The following is a 9,840-nucleotide window of genomic DNA, read 5'->3' on the forward strand; positions in this document are numbered from 1 at the left end:
TCCCAGGTGAGGCAATGCCTTACCCTGCTTCGGCTCACCCTCCTTGGGTTTCACCCTCTGTCCAACCAGTCCCAGTGAGATGAACTGGGTACCTCAGTTGGAAATGCAGAAATCACCCGCCTTCTGCCTCGATCTCGCTGGGAGCTGCAGATCAGAGCTGTTACTGTTTGGCCATCTTGCCTTCAAATCTCTATATGTTTAATTTTTAAGAGCTTTCTTCTCCCTTCTAGTTTACCTGTTTTGAATAATTTTTTGGTTATATATAGTCAAATATTTCTCAAGTAAATTATAGTAATTGTTGACTTGTTTCGTTTTTATTTTCATATTCTTTCTTATTTTTCTCTGGATTATCTAGATGTTTTTATTGAGTGATCTGCTAGTATGCATTCTACTTCTCTGTTATGCTATTCCACTTCTTATTTCATATTGGATGAGTTTATTTTTTAAGATAGAGGACTTAGTTGGTTTTCCTAAATAGCTGATGTGGATTCTATTTGTAGGCCTATTCTTTTCTACTAGGACCCTGTTTTAAGAGTTTCTAACACCATGCCCAGGTTCAGTGATTCACTAGAAGGTTGCACAGGACTCAATATACAATATACTCACAGTATGGTTGATTGTAAAATGTGAAAACGTACAAAGCAAAATCAGCAAAAGGAAAGGCCCATAAGGGAAAGTCTGGTGGAGATCAGGTACAGGTTTCCAAGAGTCCTCAGAAGTCACATGGGACACATTTAATTTCTCCAGAAATGACTTAGGACCACAAATGCTAAGTTTTGTGTGCCAGGGAAATTCAACAGAGACTTAGTACCCAAGGTTTTTATTGGAGGCTGGTTAGATAAGCACACTCTGGGTAGCATGTTCCAAAATTCTAGACTCACATAAAACAAAAGCAAGTGTTTAGCATAAATCATATTGTTCCTAAAGTCTAGGCACAATGAACCACCCATATCAGTTGACAGCTGACCTGAAACATTCTGAGAGCCATGTTCCCAGACCCCAGCAAGGGCCAAATTTGCAATCAGGACTATCTAGTGATAGCAATCTCAAGCTATCTAAGTTAACTCTATACTTCATACTTCCTCTCATGAATAAGATATCTATCTTAGAGCTCTGTATTTGTGAACTGGGCTTGTTAACATTCACATTATGATCAGTAGGATGCTAGTCTTAAGTTCAAAAAAGGTGGATGCACATGCCAGAAAAAGGAAGGAATGCAATATCCTAGGGCACTGACATTCATTCACCCAGGAATCTGTATTTCTCCCTAGCAGTTCCTTACTTCTTTGGAGAAAAGACCTTAATATTTTGCCAATGGTTAATTGCTGGTCTTCCAGGCTCATTCAGCAATGATACAAAAAAAGAAATAGAGGAAAAAGAAGGAATAATGAGGACCTGTCTTTGTTAGCTCAGGCTTTAACACCACAGACTGGGTGTCTTAAACAATAGACATCTATTTTTCACAGTCCTGATGTCCAGAAAGTCCAAGATCAAGTTGCTAGAAGATCCAGTGTCTGGAAAGGGCACTCTTCCTGGATTACTGATGACTGTCTTCTTTTGTATCCTCTCATGGCAGAGAGAGAGAAAATTCTAGCCTTCTTAGACACAAATCCCATTATGGGGGCTTCATCCTCATGACCTCCTCTAAGCCCAATTACCTCCCAAAGTCCCTACCTGTTAATACCATCCTGTTAAGAGTTAGGGTTGAATATACGGATTAGGTGGGACACAGACATGCAGTCCATAGTAGGAGCCAACTAGCAGGGGATAGAATTGAAATTTTGTCTGATGGGTAGTCTATCCAACTAGCAGGGGGATAGAATTGAAATTCTGTCCATCAGACTATCCATCAGACAAAATTTTAATTCTATCCCCCCTCTAGTACTCTTTTGCATGCAAATGTGTGCATTCAAGATGATTATCTTGAACCAAAAATCATAGTAAATTTTTGAATATTTTGGTCAGGATGGTTAGTATAAGCAAAATTTTAATGTTATTAAGAAATCTTTTGACAGCTGGAGTATATAGCCAAACTTCATAAAACAGGGCATGTCAGGCCATTGACAATCTGTCAATAGTCACTTCCTTGTCTCTTTCCATTGTGCACAAACCTATGCTATACTCAAAGCTCTCCAAAGAGGCTCTGCATTTTCAAACTTTGGTGTCCTTGTGCATAATTTTTCCCTGCCTGTATTCCACCATCCCCTTTTCTCCATTTTTTGAAAACACCCTCATGTTTCAGAAACCAGCTGACACCTCCACTTTCTCCAATGCCATCAGGCAGAACCGTTTGTGAATGCATTCAAAAATTGTACTGAGTTCCAGGCATTGTGCTAGGAGATGAATATATCATCAAAGTTCCTGTCCCCATAAAACTTAAAAATGGTAGGATTTTATTACTAGTATCACATTTCATATTATACAGTAAATCCATACATCTTTCCCAATAAATAGTGATTTCTTTGAGGTTCTAAGATTTACTTAATTTTATGTCTACAATGGCACAGAATGTATTTACACATTAGATAATAAACAAAATGCATTTTCTTCGAAGGCAAACACAGGGTATTTCAATTTAATAAGCATCTCAGAATCTCAAAACATTTAGAATATTACAATCTGGTATCCATATATTGGGTAAAATTGAAAAAAGGGAATGACACACTAAAAGAGCATGAGTACAGTGAATGACAGTGTATTCACATCTGGGTATATATTATATTAGCTCTAAAACTTAAGAGAAGATTAAAATGTTGCCCTGCACGCCTAAAAATCTTCCAGCTCTGACATCAAAATGTATCCCAATTTTACTTCTTCTGGGATAAAATATTTCTAATGTTTTATGTTTAAATAAAAGACATACAGCTATCTTTATAAGTGACCATGCAAAGCAAATGCATTTTCTATGAGATTGCAATTATGCTTTCTTTGTTGTTTCCATTATCATTTTGATAATGCTTATAGGTAACACCAAAATTTAAAAACCTGCAAACCTAAAACTGCTGGTATATTTCTGCTTAACGGACATACTGAAGAGAAAAGTTTGACAGCCTTAAGTTTCTTTCAAGAGAGTGAAATTTGGCAGGTCTTATTATTTTTTATGTTACTATTATATTATTTGAAAGATTTTTTGGTTTATTTAATTGCAGAATTTATTTTAGAGGTGTATTTTAATATTAGTTTATCTGAAAGACTCATTTTATTTGCCTTAAAAAATGCTTATCACATTTTTACTAACTTTTTCAAAATAACCAACATGTTTCTACTTTTACAGAAGTAAAGATACAGATAAAATAAATTTCTTCTTCTATGAAACTAAAATACTTGTTTTAAATACTTGATTTCAATATTAAATATTGCATAATTTCAGCATGGTGATTAGTTATCCTCGTGTGCACATTCTGTGTTTGAAATTTATAAATTTTAAAAATTATTTTCTCTTAACTCACTGGTTGCTGTTTCTGAACCACTTTTGCTCGTTCTTCTTCATCTCCTCAAACTCTAAACATTGGAATGCCAAGGCTCAATCTTTAGATTTCTTCTCTGTCTTTTACACAGTAGGTGAGCTTGCTAAATCTCATTGCTTTAAATGCCATTTATATAACAATGACTTTCAGTTTTTTAATCTCCTGCCTAGACTTTATTTGAAACTCAAGTCACAACATCTAACCACCTATTTGGATATCCCCATTTGGATATCCCCATTTGGATATCTAATAGGCTTCTCAAATTTAACATACAAATTTGTGCTCCTAATATCCGTATGTACTGATAATGAGAATTTTATCATCTCAGTAAGTAACTATGATATTCTTCTAAATGCTTATGCCAAATATTTTGGAGTCATTCCTTGGTTTCTCCTTAGTCTGTTCATAATGAAATTAAAAGAGATTGGCCTGTTTTATGACAACTCTATTGTTTCTTATATCCTCCTCCACCTTGGATATAAATCCTTGGGTCAACTACTTGTAGCCTGAAAGCAGGATTACATGACCCAAGGCCTAATGTTTAATTGGATGGAAAATCCAGTTGGTTAAATCTGCAGGATTTATCTAACTGTACCACTGCTTCTACCTTGGTCCAAACCACCCTTTTCTGTTGCCTGGATTATTGTAATAGCCTCTTTTCTGGTATCGCCACTTCTATCTTGCCCTCCTAAAGTCTGCTTTCCAGACAGCAACCAGAGTAATTCTTGCAAAATGTAAGAGAGATTTTTTTGGCTCAATGGATTTCCCAACGTTTTTCTGTCCTCCTCAGTTTAAAAACCAAAACCTTACAATCACTTGCAAAAGCCTTAGTGATGTGACTCCTAGCCACCCCTTTGACCTTATCTTTATGGCTTTTCCCCTTGCTCACCACCACAAACATGTCAAGAATTGTGATGTCTCAGGGCCTTTGCATTTACTGTTCCTTCCACCTGGAATGCTCTTCTTCAGCTTATTTAGCTTCCCTTCTTTTTGGTCTTTGCTCAAATATCACCTTATCAGGCCGTACTATATAAAATAGAAGGACCTCAACCTACTATTACAAAAAAAAAATTAGTAACTTTCCCCACTCCTGGCATTCTCTAACTTCCTTACCCAGTTTTATTTTTATTCTTATACCCATATCACTACCTGATATACTCTACATTTATTCTTTCAAATCATCTAATTCCGGCCACTAAAATGGAAGTTGCATGAAGGTAGGGACTTCATGACTTTGTTTGTTGCAGTAACTTTGGCATTAAAACAGCAATCTATCAAGTATTAGATGTTCAATAAATATTTGTTGAAAAATGAATTAGTTTAAAAGTAAGTAATATTGGCCAGGCACAGTGACTGACACCTGTAATTCCAGCACTTTGGGATGTCGTGGTGGGTGGATTGAGTTCAGGAGTCCGAGATCAGCCTGGGCAATATGGTGAAACCCCATTGCTACCAAAAATACAAAAAATTAGCTGGGTGTGGTGGTGGACTACACCTGTAGTCCCGTCTGCTCAGGAGGCTGAGTTAGGAGTATTGCTTAAGCCCCAGAGGCAGAGGTTGCAGTGAGCTGGGATCATACCACTGCACTCCAGGCTGAGTGACAGAGACCTCATCTCAAAAAAGAAGTAAGTAATATTGATTTTTCTTTTAATATATATAAATATAATGAATATTATTAGTGATAGATTTTAATATCTATATATATGCTAATTTTAATGTTAACCAAACAAATTTTTAAGCTTAGCACTAAATATTTTATGAAACATAAGTGCCTGCCACATCTAGACCTCCTTCTCAAAAGATAATCCACAGGTCATTTTTTCCAAACAAAAGTGTCAAGATTTGGGTCATGTAATCTGGTTTCTCAGGCTATTGCTGGTAAGGGCAGTGATTTTTGCCCAAGGTAAACAGTGGATAGGAAGAATAGGATTGACAAAAAGAAGGTCATCCTCTTGATTCAGCTATTGAGAAACTATGTCTTGATATTATAAAGTGGCAAACTGTCCCAAACAGATATTCTGTTTTAGAAATTTTGAAATTGAGATCCATCTTGAGTAAGCAGCAGGTAGCAAATATACACACTTTTAAGAGCCCACAAGAGGACAGTGGTCATGGCTATTGAGCTAATATGATTCTTGTCATATCCTAGATAGTTATGAACCCTTGATTCAGCTCTCCCTGAGGCTGGCTCTGATTTATATCTTGGAAGCACTTGACTACTAAGATGGCTTGCTTTGCTTCTTTACTTCCACACGTGCATTTATAACAGTAATATTTCCTAAAGCTAGTATGTTAACAGGCATTGCAAATAAAATGAAATCCTGACTCTGCTGCTTATTAGCTGCGTGATGTTAGGCAGTTATTTAACATTTGTTTGCCTCAATTTCCTCATCTGTAAAATTGAGCATAATAACATACTCATCCTTAGGGCTGTGGCTAGAGTTAAACGAGATAAAACACATAAAGTTATCAGAGAAGTGCCTGGCATATAGTTGGCATTCCATAAGAAACAGGTTTCACTGTTTATCTCATTTAGTCTTTATTCTTCCATTAAGTTCGTTCTATTCAGCCTCATTTGTGTGGGAGGAAAATGAAACCTAGAGACTGTAAGTAATATGACTGTGACTGAGTCAGGATTCTAAGCGAGACTCTCCACCTCTGAAGCCCACGTAGCTTAACCACTCCAGCCCCAAGATGCATTCGGCCGTGGATCTCTTTCTCATGAGACCTCCTGAGAAACTGCTGCTCTGTCGAACATACTGGACAATGCTGACTTAAGGTAAATGAGGCTGATGTAACAAATGTCATTGTGGTTCCAGAGATTTGGAGGCCTTCCTCAGGAAAAATTTTAATGTGGTTCACATAACAGAGTTAATAATTTGATGTATTATTTGATTGACTGTGTTTCATGGCTGACCGACTAATTCATCAAGAATTGTTAAGTTTATTTATAACGAGAACTACTACACTTTTGAGTTAACAGACCTAACTCCCCTTTATTATTTGTGTGTTCATTGGGTTTTCTTTTACTTTCAACTGAAAACATACTAAGTGCTACCATATAGATATTTTGAAATGTTTTATCTCCTTCATAACAACTTGAATAAAACCTAAAATGGTATCTCTAAGTCTTAAATTTGCCGTCTTAACAATGAAAAATCAAAGCCTATATAACTTTCCAAATTTTAATTTGAGAAGTTTTTGACATTGGACCTTCAAGATTCTGTTAAGAATTAAATAAAGTATTTGTAATTAAATTATGTACTTCTAAGGTATCTCATGAATGCACCAGAAACCAAGTTAAGTATAAGCAAAATATTATTCAGGAGGCTGAAGTAGGAAGATTGCTTGAGGCCAGGAGTTCAAGACCAACCTGGGCAACATAGTAAAACCTTGTCTCTCTTTCTCTTTCAGTCTCTCTCTCTCTCTCTCTATATATATATATATATATATATACACACACACACACACAAATGTAGACAGATATATAGATATATCTATAGATATATATAGAGATATCTATAGATATATATAGATATACATACAGATATAGATAGAGAGAGAGAGAGATTTTTTTAAAAATTTTAAATTGTAAGCCAAAATTTGAAACTTTTGGTTGTTCAACCACAGATTTGGAATTCAAAACTTGATTGGAAATTGCTTTTGATTCACTACTGAAAAGACAGTATAATGATATTAAAGAAACTCCTTTAGATAATTATACTCAGTCAATCATTCATGCAATAAATATCTAATGAGCATTTCCTATTTGCCAGGCACTTTACTAGATATTGGATATATAGTGGTAAGCAAAGGAGATGTGTCTGTTTCCTCATGGACTCCTCCTCTCCAAATTCAGTAGTAGGAAATAGACAATAAATAAGTAAACAAATGTTGACTCAAATAATTACACAGTTGTGATAACAACTATGTAGAAAACAAATAGGATAAAGTGATAGAGGATAATGGGTAGAGGAGTGGTTAACTCAGACAAGATGTTCACGATTGATTTCACTTAGAAAACAACATTTTAAGGTGATGATAGAGCTCTGTAATTGTTAGAAACTGAAAGAAGAGCAATGTAGCTAGGGCAAAATGAGCAAGGGGAAGGGGAACAGAGTTAAATTGGAAGGGTTGTCAGGGTTCTTACCATTCAGGAAGTTGTAGGCCATGGCCAATGGTTTGAATTGTGCTGACATGTGCATCCCCTCAACAATGTCACCATTATCTCTTCCTGGGCTATCCTCCCTACTTGAGACTCTCTCTCACTCTCTTGCCTCTTCAATGAGCTCTTCTCACCATAGCTATGAGAGTATTTTTGTTTGTTTGTTTGCTTGCTTGCTTGTCTTTTGTTTGTGTGTTTTGTTTTGTCTTCACAGGGCAAGTTCTATTTTTTTAAATTTACTTTTATTTTTTTACTTTTAAAATTTTAAAAATACATATATTTTATCATGTTGTTTCTTTGTTAAAAATTCAAAACAAAATGAAGTTGTATCATGACATATAAAATATGGCCAGAATTTAATATTTTGTAGCTGTCTTTTCATTTGTATTCCTCTTACACAGACAAGACAAAGATATTGATTGCTGTGAGATAGTGTGTCCCTCACAGAAGTGGGTCTCCTGAAGCCCTTCCTCTCATCTTGTGGTCTTCCCTGACTGTCTCCTGGGGCCTGCTCCACACATAATCTCTCTCTCAATGTGGACTATGTGCCCTACTTCATATCACCTCAGTGTTTGGAAAAAAGGTATAAGGCCCAAAACCATGTCCTGGAAAACTGAAACTAAAATATTTAGGTGAGAAGATGAATACTGTGACAGAGAAAGAGACATGAAGAGAGAGATAGATGGGAGGAAGACCAGCCAAGTAGGTGTTGACTCATTTAACATGCTTTCAGTTCCAAGGAATGGAAAACCTAACTCAATCTAACCAACAACAAAAGGGATTACTAGCTGTCTTCAGTGAGAAGTCCAGAGATTTAAAAAACTTCAGACATGAGTCCCTCAGGATTCTGTTTCTCTCTCTCTGAAATTCTTTCATCATTGTTTTCTTCCAGATGGTAGCTTTTCCCCAGGATAGTGTCATTTTTATCACAAGATGGATATTAGCAAAACACAGAACTACTTGCTTCCTCATTTCCTTCCAAAGGAGAAAGAAGAGCCCATTCAAGGAAACAAAAATTCAATGAAAAAACATTCCCACCAGAGTGATCAGGTGAATGCTATGAGCTGACTGACATAAATCTCAGATCCATACTTGGTATTGAACCAATCAATGTGGGCAAGGGCAAGGTGTCCAGTAACGACCCAATGCGAAAATTGGGGTAGGCTCAATCCTACCCCAACTCAAATCTGCTACGTGATGGGGGAAAGAAGGCATGGATGGTGAATAACCAAAATGTCTTTGCAGATGTCATGGATGTCAAGGTAGGTAACTGTATCAAGACTGAAGGAGTCATCAACTATGTTTAATTTTATAAAATCAAATTGGCAGAAGACACATTGGAGAAGGTGGAGACGTGAAAGTGTGGTGAGAAGATGTGCACAGCATGTATAAGAGATGCCACTAACATGGCTTAAATGAGAGCAAAGGAATAAAGCAATAGCTGGAGGGGAGTGTGGAGTCAAAGGGTGATTTTTTAGAATGGGAACTTCTACAGCGTGCTTTATGCTTTGGGTAATGACACAGTTGTGAGAGATAAAGAAAAAATAAGCTTGATAATGTAGAAAGAAAAGGCCCTAACTGATTGCTCCGGGCTGGATTGTGTCCTCTCCAAATGCGTAAGTCAAAGGTTTTTTGTTTCTAGTTTTTTTAAGATGGAGTTTTGCTCCATCTTAAAATGGCAACATGCCCAGGCTGAAGTGCAATGGTGTGATCTTGGCTCATTGCAACCTCTGCCTCCTGAGTTTCAGTGATTCTCCAACCTCAGACTCCCAAGTAGCTGGGATTACAGGTTCCCCCCAACCATGCCTGGCTAATTTTTGTATTGTTAGTGGAGACAGGGTTTCACCATGTTGGCCAGGCTGGTCTCGAACTCCTGACCTCAAGTGATATTCTCACCTCGGTCTCTCAAAGTGCTGGGATTACAGGCATGAACCACCATGCCCAGCCTGTAAGTTGAAGTTTTAACCCCCAGTCTTAACCCTCAGAATATATCATATTTGAAGATGAAGTTTTTAAAGAGGTAATTAAATTAACATGAGATCTTTAGGGTGGTGCCTAATCAAGATGACTGGTGTCCTCATAAGAAGACGAAATTCAGACACAGGCTCAGAGGAAAGACTATGTGAAGACAAAGGGAGAAGACAAAGATGACCATCTACAAGCAAAGGGGAGAAGCCTCAGAATGAAATCAACCCTGCCAACACACTG

The sequence above is a fragment of the Theropithecus gelada genome, chromosome 1 (assembly GCF_003255815.1).
Source record: "Theropithecus gelada isolate Dixy chromosome 1, Tgel_1.0, whole genome shotgun sequence".
In the NCBI taxonomy this organism is placed as follows: Eukaryota; Metazoa; Chordata; class Mammalia; order Primates; family Cercopithecidae; genus Theropithecus; species Theropithecus gelada.